The sequence below is a fragment of the Gymnodraco acuticeps genome, unplaced genomic scaffold, assembly GCF_902827175.1.
Source record: "Gymnodraco acuticeps unplaced genomic scaffold, fGymAcu1.1, whole genome shotgun sequence".
NCBI classification, from domain to species: domain Eukaryota; kingdom Metazoa; phylum Chordata; class Actinopteri; order Perciformes; family Bathydraconidae; genus Gymnodraco; species Gymnodraco acuticeps.
The window spans coordinates 262119-278733 of NW_022990334.1; the positions used below are offsets into that span (position 1 = coordinate 262119).

At 42.3% G+C, this 16615-nt stretch overlaps 1 protein-coding gene across 1 annotated transcript in view; it reads right to left on the reverse strand.

The window, feature by feature from the left end:
* gpc3 (glypican 3) overlaps positions 1 to 16615 on the reverse strand; it is a 192350-nt gene that overhangs the window by 141097 nt on the left and 34638 nt on the right.

The window sequence follows — 16615 nt, forward strand, 5'->3', positions numbered from 1 at the left end:
TGAACCTGGGGGTGGATTAGGCAAATGAAGCCGCTGACGGCACTTCTTCTTCTTCTGCTTTGGGTTTACTGGCAGGCCGCAAACCACTTCACGGCGTATACTGCCGCCCAAAGTCCCCGGAGTTGGGGACTGGCTTCAGTAGAAGCTGCTGGGAGTCCCAGCAGCTTCTACTGAAGCCTTCCGAGTAAATCGCCAGAACGCCGACACCTCCTCATCTCCACCGCTCCCATGTTTTATTTTGTGTTGCCATAAGTTAGTCTCTCTGCGTTTCTGCGCTGGGCTAATGCTAATAATGCTAATGCGAGGATAATAAAATGGCGGCTTCACAAATTTTTTTTGGGAGTTTTACGGGGCGTGGTTTGCAATCCGCCCAGCCAATCAGAAATATAGCTCTTTTCTCACAAGAGAGCCGTACGAAAGTCCCTGCTCTCTAGCTGCTCTCTGCTCTCTAGCAGGGACTGAAAAGGGGGTAAAAAGGTTCTCATGAACTAATTTTAGTACCGGCTCTTTTTGGTGTGAACGCGATAAAAGAGGCTAACGTCCACGCTAGCTTCCACGCTAGTTGCTATATGTTTTGCATTGAGGTGATACTTGAGGCTTGATGTGCTGCGGTGATATGCAAATTCCTTTTTGCATAATTTGCACACAACCGTGCTCTTATCGACGCTTCCATCCGTCCGTTTTTTAAAACAACATTTCCCACTGTTGTTCACTGTGGTTTGTTGTTGTCTGAAGTCATGAACGTTAGTTGGTGCTCCAGTATAATCGGTACGCCTGAAACTCATCCAGTGAGAAACGTTCCGCTGTGCAAAAATAAGTGCGATTAAAATGCGTTAATTTTTTTAACGCGTTAATTTTTGTGTGATTAATTAATCTTAATTAACGCGTTAAAGTCCCGGCCCTAGTATTAATATATTTTTTATTTTAATAACCCAACATCGTTTTTATGGTATGTCATTGGAAACGTAATACCCTCTGGATTTAAGAATTATAGTTGGACAAAATTGTCAATTTGCAACCCCAAATGTATATGTTATAATAATGTGCAGCCTAAAATACAGTTATTGTTAGAAGTTACAAGTTATTTAGTTGTAAAATGCTCATACTCATATTTTGTAAAAACATCTTTGACAATGGGTATCCTTTGTTTTACTACAGTGTTGTATCTTGCAATAACATAACTACACATTCACTTACAGCATATTTAAACTTTATAACAGTTATGTGTCGGCCCTCGAAGCATACAAGGTTAGGGAAATATGATGTCCGACCATCCGCTTCAACCACCTCCTCATAAATTGCCAGTGGTAGTAAATGTGGCCCTTTCTTCCCACTAGCCAGGAAAAAACGTGAGCAGCCCCCTCAAGTCAGAACAAAAACTCGGAAACAGCTCTATCGACATGTTGTCCAAACATCATGAGAAACTTGCAGAGGGTGGCGTAAGCAGGCGTAGATCTGCACTCTAGACTAAAACTCTGCAATACATTTCACATATCAATTCATCTCTAGGCTTCTCAACAACATACATTACCCCATACTAATACCCTCCTTGGAAATATTGGACTACATAATTTATTTCCCAAATTAAATTCTCAGCATGCATGAGCTCAGCTTCTCATTTTAAAAGATTAGATTTTAAGATGAGCATCCTGCACAAGTGTACAGATTCTCATGTTGATATAATTGACAACATCAGGACATTGAGTGCGAGGCAATCACAGCACGCAGGGGAAGATGATGTTATGATCTCGATAATGTGAATCCAAATGAAATTCAGGAGTCTGTCACATAACAAATTGGATGCTGCAGTTTATCCATTAAGTAGTGTTTCCCTGGTTTACTTTAAAGAGATCTGCTCTGGCTCATTAGATTGGCAAATGGCATTTGAGGCACGCATCATTAGAAATTCCTAATGCTGTACCTATTTCCTGGTATTGATCTTGAAAAAGCCTTATGTTAAAGCAGCCTGTCTCTAACTGCTTAAAAGAGAAAGATAGACAGAGCCATTACTTTTCTATTGTCTGGAGAAGTTGACTTCAAAAGGGTGAAAACCTCTGGTGTAGTCTGAGGCTTGGGAAAGCGGAGCAGGGCAGGTGGAGCTGGAAGGAGAGGGGGATGCACTCAGATATAGGAGGAGATAGAGGAGTAGAGAGGGGAAGCCCTTTTGATCTCTGGCAGAAGTGAGCGCAGAAGAAAAGAGAGGGAGAGCTGCAAAGAAGATTGCAAACAAGGCATGCACTCAATTACCAATAGAACGAGAGAGGAAGAGACAGACGCAGGGAGAAGAAGAAGAAAGAAAAGTCAAGTAGATTGAGTGAGACAAAGATGGAGAGAGGATGACAGGGTCAGAGAGAAAGAGAGAGAGGGGAAAAGGAGAAAAGAAAGAGAATACAAAATGAAGTAGAGAGAAACAGATAAGACCAGGATGTTAAAAGTATTTCAGTCCGGGGGCTGTTTGGGGATTTCTCTCAAGCCCTATGCTAAAGCAATTAGCATTGAACCCCCTTCTAGGAAAGTGCAGCCAAACCACAGCAGCAGTCTCTAACATAGTTAGTGTGTAACAACCAAGTCAAGCAGACCCAACGGTCCCCATTAAACCTCAAGTCTTAATTGGCATGTCAGGACGGTGCTGCGTTTCACAACCCATGAGCGTGCGCTCTCTAAAAAAAGTTGGCCCAGTGAGTGTGCACATCCCACTTCAAGTGGAAACCCCCAGACAGTAAACAGAGCCACTGCGCTTGATGGAAAAGGCCTGTGCAGTGTGATAACAAAAGCTCAGCGTTCAATGTGAAATGGATAGTTCAAACAGCTGGTGCTAATATGGCCGCTCTGGTGGAGATGTTGTGTACCCCTTTGTTGTCAGGGAGTTTACTTGAACCCAAAGTTTACAGCCCTTACTTCAAATTCAAGTTTGGTTTAAAGTGAGCCAATGTAACGCTTGCTGAACTGTAGAAATGACGACATAATGGTAAATGCTAAATGGCAAAGTAAGGAAAGGAGAGAAGAATAAGTCTGACTAACAGTCATAAAAGATCAAGTAGGGATTGTAGAGTTATATTTGTATTTATTCATGTTAGCAAACTATGGATAAGCTTAAAATGAGAATAATTTGGGGTAAAACTGTGAGCTGCATTTGGGGCCTGTTGACATGTGTTTTTGAGGACAAAGGAAGATGGGGGAAGGGGAGAGCATGTCCTGATTTGCATTCAACTTAGATCTAGCTGCAGTGTTTGTGAGGTTAAGAGAGGTCTCTTGGGTTTCTCTGGTGCTTATCAATAGTAGCAGTTAAGTGAATACTGTTCAAACAATACCTGTGTTTGTGTTTTATATTGATTTCTCTGTTTTATCCTTTCATAAATGTAAGGACTACAAATGGCTATAAACATTCTGGGCTGGTTGGAGTAAACAGGGTTTTATGGCTCTGTGGGGGAGGTGTAGGTATGCAGGCCTTGAGACCTTTTGTTGTAAAGTGAGCCTGTTTGGTTTCCTGCTGCGTTGCGTCTCCCAATGAGATGACCTGAAAAGATGACCAGCTGACCTAACACCAAACCCCTCCTTCTTACTCTGGTATATCTCCGGAGGATCCCTGGCGTTCGGCCTCTTCTTCACATGCTGCCCTCGGGTGAAAGTAGCTCATGCAGTATGCGGACTAGAGCAGGAGTAAGCCGGCATTACTCCTTAAGCATTGCAATATAACTGTAATATATCATGTTGTATTGTAATGATTGTATTGCATTGTCATATTGCCATTAAAGTAGATTATTGTTAACGGTTACTTTGTAGATATGGATTCCTTCCTGTATTATAACCAGCTTCATAGGAACGCGCGGAGATTTGAAAAGCGGACCAGTTATCCCTCCAAATCTCCAACAAAATGGTGACCCGACGTCTAGAGATAACGAAGCGGAGGAAGAATTCAGACGCTTTCAAACATCTCAGACAATCAGCAGGACTCTGCAACTTTGCAAATAAGGTAAGCAGACGATGAAAGTCGCCTGTCTGTAATTGGATACGCTAAAACTTTAGGATTGTCTGTAGGCGTTTCACAGTGTTTTTATAGTTTAAATGGAATATACAATGCATATTTTACTATGTTAGGAAAGTTATATACAAAACGTAAACGTGGATCGACAGGTAGACGAAAGTCCTGCGTGACGTTAAATAGAGCAGTTTGGCGCGGATCTGAAGGTAGTTTATTCCTGAGTGGCGTAGAAATGGTGCAGTTTGTGTGAATGCGAGGTTTGAATCCTGCACGGCAAAACCTGAAAACTCGATATATCAGATCGAGTCGCCGTTTAAAACTGGGGTTTAAATAACAGACCAATGCTAAAAGCTTAAAGCCAGAGGTCTGTTATATATTAAACCAAGGTAGAGCGTTTCCCTTTGTCTGGAAACTTCTGCTGCTGCCATCTAGTGGCTGAAAGGGGGTATCACACCCTTGAAACTTCTGCTGCTGCCATCTAGTGGCTGAAAGGGGGTATCACACCCTTGAAACTTATGCGAGCTTAGAGTTTAATCATTACATTGCTGGCCGGTATTGAAGACGGGAAGCACGTTCCCAGTATATTAATTATAACTGATTTTGGTAAACTGGTACAAAACAATAAGGGATTGAACATTTTTTACAACGACAGCACCAGGAGATGAGTAAACTCAAGAATCTGTAGAGTGTAAATACATTGTGCAAAACACATTTTACACTCGAACTGTTTGCAAATGTAGACAATATAAATAAATGTTCAGAAAGAAGACATAGGCCTACACTTGATTCAAATTTCATTGCTGTGATCCGATTGGTGTGCTCTGCAGGTTTACTATTGTTCGAAGTAACAGTGGGATTTAAAATGAGAGAAGATATGGAGATGTTCTTTCATAGTGTGTGGAATATGTGATGCTGGAAACATGTAAGTATTTCAGAGTTGTGTTGGGTAAATATGTAACAATGGATGGAACAATTTTTGGAGTTAGTTTTTGTAATATCATAAGTAGACATTAATTATGTTGTTTAGATGGCATTTAACAACTAAGACAGATAGTATGATTAGAAAGAGACAGAGTGGAAAGGGTTAGATTTATTTAACATCAGTGTACTAGACTTCTTATAGGTAATGTGTACCGGGACCTGGACTCCCCCTCTGAGTTAGAAAGGCTTTGATCCCGACCCTCCAAGCAGACAACGAGACCTAACCCAACAGGAGACTCCTCCTTCTCCATCGTACAGACAGAGAACCAGAGCTGAACCAACAACAACAACAAGACTACATCAAGACTGCAGCCAGAACTATCTCCACCTGTGGCATCCAGAACCAAACCAGCATGCTGACATACAGAGAGATACTCTCATCGGTCCCTCAAACAGGACATGAAGTTCCAAACTGCGCTGCGAGATTTGGCACAATAGACATGAGAGCAGAATCCGCCCTCCATAAAAACAGCAGAGAGACTGTAAAGGAGGAGTGCAACAACAGTGGCATGATGGGGCTGCAGATGTGACTGGGCCAATGGCTGCCTACAAAAGTTACAGTGGATGGATTCAACAGCTGATGGACTGAAGAGAAGACAGAATCAGAGGAGTTGGCATGGTCGATTAGAAGTGAGGAGGCCGGGGTCACGGCTTGAGAAAACCAGGGGAGGAGGAAAGGAGAACGGGAATGAGTGAGTTACACATAAACACACTTATTCACGAAACGCACATTTAAATAACTTGAATTAACTTCATAAAGACAGAAAGATTTATTAATCATTTGGTAAATTAAAAATAGCAGTAAAGAGGAAACTATTAAAGTAAGATGATAATCATCCTAAAACACACTGACAGAGTAGAACCATATTCTTCAATATTTTCATCATGTTAACAATTCATTCTTTAAGACATTTTTATTCACGTGTGAATAAAGTAGTGATCTCATTGGTTACAATATTGATCACCATTAAAAGGATAGTTTTAGGAACCACTCTATAGGACAAATCTTTGTTTGTATTAATGGCTAGTGCCAAGCCACATATTAAATTCCAATCTAAAGTGTTGATTTCACCATTGTGGCATAGTTATTACCAGACTTCGGTTTTAAATCCTTGATAAAGGAGGGAGTAATTGTTGCATGTTCAGACACCCAGGTTCCACACACTGCTAAAGAGTTTAACATCGTTTTTTAAGTAGACCAGAATTATAATGAGCTATGAAATGCAGAGCGACACAGATCCTAGTAATGTTTTGACTCAAGATAATAGTTATGTACACAAGTTTCTGAAATAGATCATTAGACATTTTAATACTAATTAGGTGTAAATGGATTGCTGTAGTAGTGGTACTCGAAGGAAGTGAGTTTTGTACCAAGTTTCAGGAAAAGTGGGAGGCGGAAGTCCCAATGACAAGTGAGAATCATCTTGAAAATTATAGTTGAAATCGTGACATATTTTTGTAGACAAAGGATACTGGCCTATGCTGAAATGTCAAAGTCTCTGCAGAGCACGACACATGGCCAAAAAAGACGGAGACCAACTGACCTTTGACCCTGACCGACAGTGTAACTTGACAAGGCACTGTGGATGACTGACTCTGGGGTGGACCTGACCAAACTTGACATGACAACCAGACAGTGTGAGTGTGAATGTATGCCGGCATGTGATCAGTGTAACTGCATGATTCTAAAACAATAACTAACCAAGCATGTTTTTGGACTAACATATTATTTTGGAGCTCCAAGGGAAACGAGAGGTTTCCTAAAAATTCCACAAAAAGGGGAAACCGCACATGTGATATTTTCCTCTCACATGAGTTGGCGGTTTGCAAATGTAAAAGCTGAAGATTCTGTTTCTTTTAGGCCTGAAGGACGGAGAGGAACACTTCTTTTCACTGAAGTGTTCACTGTGGAAATAATGATAATAATGTTCGTTATGTTCCTAACCAATTACCTGACAGTTTTTGTTCCCCTCCCATTACAGGCTTTTGTTACACATGATTTCATGTGTAAAAAGGGGGAGTGAGTAAGTATAATGTATAAATGTCAACATGGCTGTAAAATTCACAATTTACATTTTTTAAGGATTGAGCATTGAATGTAATTAACCTGCTCCATATCTGGGGATAAGATACTGTTTGATGAATGTTGAGATGTTTCTAAATATTGATTTGAATTATAACAGGTAACAAAGAAGCAGTGGCCAAGGGGCTACTGTGAAACCGAAGAAGTTGACCTGTGATAATGAAACAATTTTGTAATATTTTAACAGACATTAGAGTAACTGAGGTTTGAAATGTAGAAAGAACATATTACAGTTAAAGCTAAAACATAGTAGTGTATTGAGACAGAATTTAATTTAGACAACATCCTGTAACTAGCCTGGTAAAGAAGTAAGAGCCATATACTTTATTATTTAGGTCATTATAGGGATATACATTTCATCTAAATTTATAATAGAAAGACATTTGATGACAGTTTGTTGGAATTCTGTATTCATTTTTTCAGCGTGATAATATCTAAGCACTGACAGGTAGAAGCAGTATCACCAGGAAATCATTCACTTTGTTAGCATCGTGATTTTGGTTGTTTTTGAATCCATAACATTAGTGTGTTTCTTTACCAGAAACATTAGCAGTTCATATTAGATTTGGATTTTAAATAGGATTTCATTTAAAAATAAACACAGATGCTTGTCAGAAATTCAGAGCTATTGAAATATGTTATTTAGTTTACCTAAAGATGTTGAGGTTCTTATTTAGTTGGCACAATCCAAGTATTAAGATTCTGAAGCTGTACTGGCAGATAGGAGGTCTACAATTAATTTGGAAAACCTGTTCACAGACGGCTGTTGTTTCAAGACACCCCAACAACAGGCTCCAAGTGGGTCAAAACAGCTGAGCGTAGGCTTGAGGGAGTTGTATCAGATTTCTCCACACAGGTCACCGGCGCCAAAAGGGGGGACCCGAGAAGCACGAGGACAAAGTGGCTCAACCCCAGGCTCTCCGACCCCGACCGAGTGACCCAGCGGACCTCTTATGCCGTCTGCCTGGGAGAAAAGGGGGACAGCTCGTACCACGGGAGCCAGTGTGCGGCGGGGAAACCACCTACTAGGACCAGGGGACGACATCAGGACGGACGTGGCCCTGGCAGACGTGGACTACTCGGAAGCAGCAGACTGGAGGAGCAGGACCCTGGAGGCATCCTTACAGCAGACGACCCGGGAGGCATCATCAGCGGGCCGGAGAAGGAGGACCCTGGAGACATCTCTACAGCATCGACCCGGAAGCCGCCATCAGCGGGACGAGGAGGAGGAAGACATCTCTCTAGCAGGCAGCCCAGAAGCTGCTGTCAGCGGATTTGGGGAGACAAAGACACGGCAAGCCGGGACGGCGCAGCAGAGGAGTCTACTTTGCTCTGATCAGTTCTACCCGTGAAGGGAAAGCTGCATCTCCCCCTCCCTATTAGCTGTCCTTGTGGGCTATTCCTCGGGGGGGGGGGGGCTGATGATTCTAGCACTCAGCTACCCCCTCATGGTTCCTTCACTGCCATGGAAAGTGGTGTTCGGTCTCCATGAAGGTTTCAAGTACTCTGAATACCAGCTTCGGATGGATTTACGGACACAGTAGAAAAGAATGACCGTGGGTATATTTCAAAATGCCTTGTCTAAGTTTATCTCTGGAGAAGGAGATAAAAAGGGGGATTTGTAGAGTTATATTTGTATTTATTCATGTTAGCAAACTATGGATAAGCTTAAAATGAGAATAATTTGGGTAAAACTGTGAGCTGCATTTGGGGCCTGTTGACATGTGTTTTTGAGGACAAAGGAAGATGGGGGAAGGGGAGAGCATGTCCTGATTTGCATTCAACTTAGATCTAGCTGCAGTGTTTGTGAGGTTAAGAGAGGTCTCTTGGGTTTCTCTGGTGCTTATCAATAGTAGCAGTTAAGTGAATACTGTTCAAACAATACCTGTGTTTGTGTTTTATATTGATTTCTCTGTTTTATCCTTTCATAAATGTAAGGACTACAAATGGCTATAAACATTCTGGGCTGGTTGGAGTAAACAGGGTTTTATGGCTCTGTGGGGGAGGTGTAGGTATGCAGGCCTTGAGACCTTTTGTTGTAAAGTGAGCCTGTTTGGTTTCCTGCTGCGTTGCGTCTCCCAATGAGATGACCTGAAAAGATGACCAGCTGACCTAACACCAAACCCCTCCTTCTTACTCTGGTATATCTCCGGAGGATCCCTGGCGTTCGGCCTCTTCTTCACATGCTGCCCTCGGGTGAAAGTAGCTCTGCAGTATGCGGACTAGAGCAGGAGTAAGCCGGCATTACTCCTTAAGCATTGCAATATAACTGTAATATATCATGTTGTATTGTAATGATTGTATTGCATTGTCATATTGCCATTAAAGTAGATTATTGTTAACGGTTACTTTGTAGATATGGATTCCTTCCTGTATTATAACCAGCTTCATAGGAACGCGCGGAGATTTGAAAAGCGGACCAGTTATCCCTCCAAATCTCCAACAGGATGTAGGAGCAAAACAGCTAGTGAATGAACTAAAATTAGCAAAGGCATTTTTCATTCGTAAGAGAGAGACGTTGTTATTTAGTACAGGTGAAAAATCTATATTAGTATTTGAAAGCCTTTTTTGTTTACATTTATAGGCCTACTAACAAATACCTTGAACTTTTGGGACTCCATTATCTTTCTTGTGGTCAGGAGTCTTGAGCTCATTCCAGGGCTAGCCAAAAAGCGATTTTTTTTTTTATCCATAGCTCTTGTTGCTTTGTCACTCTGCCCTTGTTAACAGTCAAACATGGGGAATAAGTGCATTCACTTTCTTGCAGAGAGTTGCCTGAGGAGATTGATACTATATTATTAAGTCTGTATTGTAAATATAGCCAATCGCCAGTGGATTAGCTGAACTTAGCTAAAAGACTGAATATGGCTAGCATAGAACATTTCTAAGATTTCAAAAAAGGGTTTACAGGTGTTTTTTTTAGCTAAGATAACCAGCTGTTAGCTTTAGCATCCTATTAACCTTGCAGAGTTGAAATTGGTGCCAATTTATTCATCTCAGGCTCGAGCTGGTGGGCCACAAGGCCACCACAGTAAGAAAAAATGACCTGTTGGCCGTGGCCCACTTGATGTTGAAACAGCCCCTCTGATTAGGGGTCATAAGGTCCGAAATGCATAAATATAGGCTACCTCTATGGCAGCTGCAGTTGTACCGACCACAGTCATCTCTCCCTACCCCTTCAACTAGATCAGTTCATGTGATTTTGGAGGTTAAGTTAAGCAAAACTAAATGAAATCAAGACAGATAGAATGGATTGAATTAAAGTACAAGCAAATCGGAAAAATTGTAATGATTGAAAAAACTAAAAGAAGGTGCCAAAAAGGTGAAAGAGAAGAAGTGAGAATGTGTTAGACTGCAACATGTTTTAGGTTTACACATTTAGGATGCCAGTTCCACCCAAAACCTGCTAGCTGCAGCCCTGATGACATTAACAGTCTCCTGGCACCAAGAGGAGGGTCAAGAGGAGGAGGCCCCACGCTGAGGACCTCCCAGCAGGAGGTACAGAGACGGAGCTAGCCAGTTAGCGGCCTATACTGCACCACTCAGAATACACACCTATGAATCCTTGATTTAACGTATCTCTTTTTGCCGTCGAGAGCTTCAATTGAGTGAACCAGTGCTGTGTTGCTGTGATGTGAATGTATTTCTAAGTTAATATGCTATCACAACACAGTCTCACGGCATTCCGTGTTATAGTCACGAACTGTATCTATTGATTCGTGTTCACCAAAACTATTTCCCCATTTTTTTCGTGTCACACAGAACGATTTGAAAAGCAATGTAAATGTAATAATAATAATAATACATGAGACTTGTATAGCGCTTTTCAGGAAACTCAAAGACGCTTTGACAGAGAATAAAAAAAACAACAAAAAAACAAAACAAAGAAAAATACAAAAAGAGATAAACAAAACAGAAAATAGGGGGGGGGTGGTCAGTGGTTGAATGCAGTGTTGAACAGGTGGGTTTTGAGTGATGTTTTGAATGCTGTGAGGGAGGAAGAATCTCTGATGGATTGGGGTAGTGAGTTCCAGAGGGTGGGTGCAGCAACGGAGAAGGCTCTGCCGCCCCAGGACTTGAGGTTGGTCCGGGTAGGGAGGGACAGGAGGTTGGCAGTAGCAGAGCGGAGGGAGCGAGTGGGAGTGTGTCTGTGGAGGAGGTCGGTCAGGTAGGATGGGACCAGGTTATGGAGGGCTTTGTATGTCATCAGGAGGACCTTGTACTGAATTCTCTGGGGGATGGGGAGCCAGTGGAGCTTGATGAGGACGGGTGTAATGTGTTCACGGATTCGGGTGTGGGTGAGTAACATTTTTTAAAACAAATTAGAAGGAAAAAGAGATTTTAAAAAATCCAGATTTCAGTATTCTGACGCAGAACGATTTTAGAAGCAATGTATTTATATTGGTAGTATGTTTCGTGCCTGCACCAATTAATAACAAATTAGAAGGAAAAAAGATTAAAGAAAATACAGATTTCAGTATTCTGAGGCTCTGAGCTCCATTTCTTTTCCTCGCGGACGGCAAAAAAACTCAGACATTATACTATTTAAAATAAAAGGGTTAGGCTTAGGGTAAGATCAGGGTTCGAGTTACGTGGGAGCCAATGGGAGCTGAGCTCCCATAAGGAGGTGCATGAGCTCCCACGGACCCAATGAAATCAAACATCTGTGGGGGTCGCTAATATACATTACCAACAACCATTATTTTGATCACAAATAATGCATTTTTCAATGTAATGAGTATTATTTACGTTAACGAGGTAAATAGGCAAACAAAACAATGTTTTCCAAAAGAACTACGCATCGTATTCTCTCTTGAATGACAATATGCCTGCACTTCACCTCTAAGGTGCGCAATAAAATATTGCGCAATCTATGCCTGTGAGGCTGTGAACGTGCTGCGCGCGCCCGAAGAATGAACCGTTATATCAACATACATTCAAATATATTAACAAGATACACACATACTACGAGTACCGTAGGCTAGCAGACGAGTACTATGCCGCCCAAAAAAAGGCCACTGCTGCCGACGGGGTCTACAAGCCTGGCTAGTTTTGGTTTTCTCACAAAGAAACAAAAAACTGCTTTTGACAACCAAAATGCACCTGCTAGCGTGACAGCTAGCACTAACCTTGCAGCTACGGAGGATGCTGTCTTTGCTAGCGGACCTGATGCTGTTGAATGTGGGACCACCTGCACACACGAAGAAAGTTCCGAAGCGGAGCGGCATGAGGAGGCAGGAGGTACTGCTACAGAAGGACTGCCACTTAACTGGGGACACAATCAGTGGAGATCCTGGAAAGAAAGAAACACCTGGCTGTTTTCAAAGGAGGGTGGTCTTGGATGCCTCGTCTGTAAGGAAGCCAAGACTCTCTTACTTTCGGAGAAAAAATATGGAACGCATTTGGCGGATGCCTGGATCAATGGGACTGTGAGTAGCCCTGTGCAGAAGCAGTTGCGGGAAAAAATTGACATACACCGCGACTCTATTGCTCATAAACGAGCTGTTGAAATAGCGGAGCTCAAACTAAAACAAGTGCTTCCGAAGAAAGTTGCAGAACTCAGCTCCAGCCTGTTTAATGAGACAGCTAGTTCGTTCAGGGCAGCCTATACTGTCGCTAAAGAAAGGTTGCCTTATACAAAATTGAAACCCATTATGCAACTTAATGAGATGAATGGTGCGACAGTCGGCCCTGCTCACAGATCCGATCATTCATGTGCCCAGATTGTGGAGCACATTGCACAAGAGATGAAAAAGAAATGTATTTCTAATATCAAATCACTTGATTCCCGTATTAGTCTAACGCAGTGCTTCTCAAAGTGTGGTCCGCGGACCACTGGTGGTCCGTGAGCGCCCCCTAGTGGTCCGTGCGTATATTGGTAACATTTCACATTTGAAATAAATAAATACATTTAAATTGTTCGCACTCTCGCGGGAATATCTCCGCAATGGAGCGAGCTTAAGTTTCACTTTCGATTGCATGATATAGCCCAGATAAATACCTTCATCACACATGTTGCCACTTGTTTGTACCATTTTCAGGCGATTTGTAAAAAACGATGTGTTTTTGGATATTTGTGGAGTTAGGTGGTCCTCGAGTGTTTTTTTATTGGTTAAGTGGTCCTTGGTATGAAAAAGTTTGAGAAACACTGGTCTAACGCTAGACGAAAGCACAATTCATGGACGCGCATACATGATTATTTATGTCAGGTGCGATGTCACTGGGAATGGAGATATGGACAATGTGTATTTTGACATTGTTGAACTGGACCAGGGCACTGATGCAGAGTCGCTGTGTAGCGCACTGAAAAACAGCCTCCAGGCGGGGGGAATGGATGAAGAGTTTCTTCGTAAAAACCTAATTAGCATAGCCACAGACGGTGCTGCCGTGCTAACCGGGAGACAGAATGGACTCATAGCCAGGCTGAAAAAGGATTTCCCTCGTCTTCAGGCAGTTCATTGTCTAGCTCAGGGGTGCCCAACCAGTCGATCGCGATCGACCGGTCGATCGCGGGGAGATTCCCAGTCGATCGCGAGATGTGTCTAAAAATAGAACAACAACATTCTGTTTTATCGTTAATGTCCTGTAACATAATCTTCCTGTGCCAGAATAATGCACTTGAACGCATCAAAGCTTTGTGATTGGCCGGCGTGACCCCATGTGTCGGGGCGTGGCTGGTGGGCAGTGGGCACTATTTCGCTGAGGTTGTCCGTGTCAACAGGAGTGACAGTCCGCACACACACAAGACCGCAATTACGGCAGAAGCAAAAAAGCCCAAAATATATAATTTTCACTCCGAGTGGGAGGATGATTATTTTTGTATCTATTCTAATTCAAAGTCCATCTGTCTCATCTGCAATGCTAGCGTGGCTTTATCGAAGAAGGGTAATTTAGGAGCGGCATTTCAAAACTGCACAAACGCTAGGAGACGGAATTCCCTCCTAATTCTGCCCTACGCTCCAAAAGGTGAGGGGCCTGAAAGGACAGCTAAATGCACAGCAGTCCATTTTCACCAGGCCCAACAACAAGAGCAAGGCTTCTACCAGAGCATCTTATCGTGTCAGTCACGTTCTTGCGAAACACATGAAGTCTTTCAAAGACGGCGAAGTTGTGTAAGAAGCATTCCTGGAGGCTGCCGATGCGCTTTTTGGGGGACAGTAAAAATAACAGTAGCATTTCAACAGGTTTTTGATATAATAAAAACTCAAGTTAGATACCGTTATTAATCAGCTGTAAGTTTTAGTTTGTTTGAACTTATTCATTATAATTATTGTACAAAATAGTATAAGAATGCAAACATTCAGATCTGTTCTGTTTAAATTGATTATAGTCTATCATCAATTCAGGTTAAGAAACTAGTGTTGCTTGCATCCTATTTTAAAGGCATTTCTTTTTATAATCTACTAAAATGCAACAAAAAAGGGTTTGATTCTATTAATTTGGTCTTTTTTATTGCACTGTTGCAGCAGATTCCTGTGTAGCTTCAGATCTGAGTTGTCTTATTAGTAAGCCTAATTTATACTTTTGTAGCAACACTATTTTTATATAATGGCAAAGAAAGGGTTCAGAGTCTTTTCTTTTTTCCTGTGTCATATGTGGCAGCACTGTTCAATGTTTCTTGAAAACATTACCCACTGTAGTGACGTGTGAATAAACTCCAACTCTGTATCAACAACACTGTTGTGTAACTTCAGTAAAATGTGTGTAGATTAGAAAGAGGTAAGATAAAGGATCTGCAGTATTTTATGAAGTATTAATCGTACAAAGGTCAGTTTTATACAAGTAGAAGTGTGTATTTACCTGGTAGTAGGCTGTCAGTAATGGCTACGCCTCTCTATTTGGACTGGTAGATCTCGGCAGACTGGCAACTTTGAAAGTACCTCTCGGTTCAAAAAAGGTTGGGCACCCCTGGTCTAGCTCATCGTTTGGAATTAGCGGTGAATGATTCATTGAAGGCTAATCTTTACAATTAGATGGGTTTCCAGCTGTTACAACACTGTCAAAGCTGTGCTGAAGGACTTCCCAGTGTTAGCACATCACTTTAAATCTGCTAGTGAAGATGGCTCACGTTCCGGTGCAGAGAAAGCCAAGTACACTGGTTTACTAAAGCATCTGACATCCACTGGATTCCTCACTGATTTAGCGACAATGAAAGACGTGTTACGTGAATTACAAAGTCTCTCCCTGAAACTACAGAAACGCGACACGTCCCTGGTTGATGCAAGCCGCTACATACATCAGACGATCGAGGTGCTCTCTGCCATGAAGGACAACGATGGGAAAACTGAACTAAAAGTCAAAGCGGGCATAACAAGCGGCCAGTTCAAAGGGGTTGATATTAGAGAAACTCAACCTAAAGTAAAGAAGTCCCAATTTTACCAGTCAATCCTTGATAATCTCACCAGGCGTCTCCCCGATAGTGAGCTGGTAACTATGTTGAAGCCTCTGGATCAGCACTTCTGGCCAAAAGAGAGGACAGAGCTTGTTCTGTTTGGAGAAAGGGAGGTGGGGAAGTTTGCTAAACTTCTCGGAGAGTCCGCAACTGAAGCTGTCAGTGAGTTCAGAGACTGGAAACTTCAACAACAAGGCAAGGAACATCAGGGTAAAACCTTGAAAAGAATGATAGTGGCGAGCAACACTGTTCTTCCGACATCTGCAGAGTGCGAGAGGGGCTTTTCGGCATGCAATGACACCGACTGCAAGACCAGGAACCGGCTGCGAGCCAGAAGCCTCAACGCATTGTTGTTTGTGGACTTAAATGGGCCTCCTATCAACACATTTGACCCTTTCCCATTCATCCAATCGTGGATAAATAAAGGACATCGGACTTCCACATCATGGGTTCCAGGACCGCGACCACAGCCTGCTGAAAACAGACCACTTTGGGCTATTTTATCTGCGTAAAGGTGCGTGTGTGTGTGTGCGTGTGTGTATGTTTGTTGGACCACGTAAAGTGAAGTCAGTCTCTCTCTCTCGTTTTATCTGTGAGAGCTAATTTTTGTATTTTCTTTAATTTGTATAGCTCTTACGTTGTTATTGATTGTGTACGAGTTCATGTGTTTGAGCATGCGCAGTCTGTCCTGAAGTTGTGGGGAGAGAGTAAAACCTAATAAACGGAGGCGCTGTTTGTGACGCTCCACAAGTACAGAGTTCCTGAGTTTTTGTGATTTTGTAATTATCTTTGAAGCCCTAACACATCAGACACTAATTGTATACTCTCAAGGGTGTGCAATATATACCATCAGTTGGAGTCTGCACCTCCAAGGTGCGCAATACATTATTGCGCAATCTATGCCTGTGTGCGTGCGCGCGTGCAGGCGCAGGCATGCGTTATTTTTAAAGACCCCCATAGAGCTCAGTTTATAACTCGAACCCTGGGTAAGATATTGAGTAAGAAAATGTTTTTATGAACCCCACAGCTTCCGGTCTTCCAAGACCCGACCGGACAAAAAGACGTGGTGCACGAAACACACTACCAATAGAAATACATTGCTTTACATTGGTGTGACACGAAAAAAATGCGAAAATCGTGTTGGTGAATACGAATCAATAGATTAAATTAATTTTGT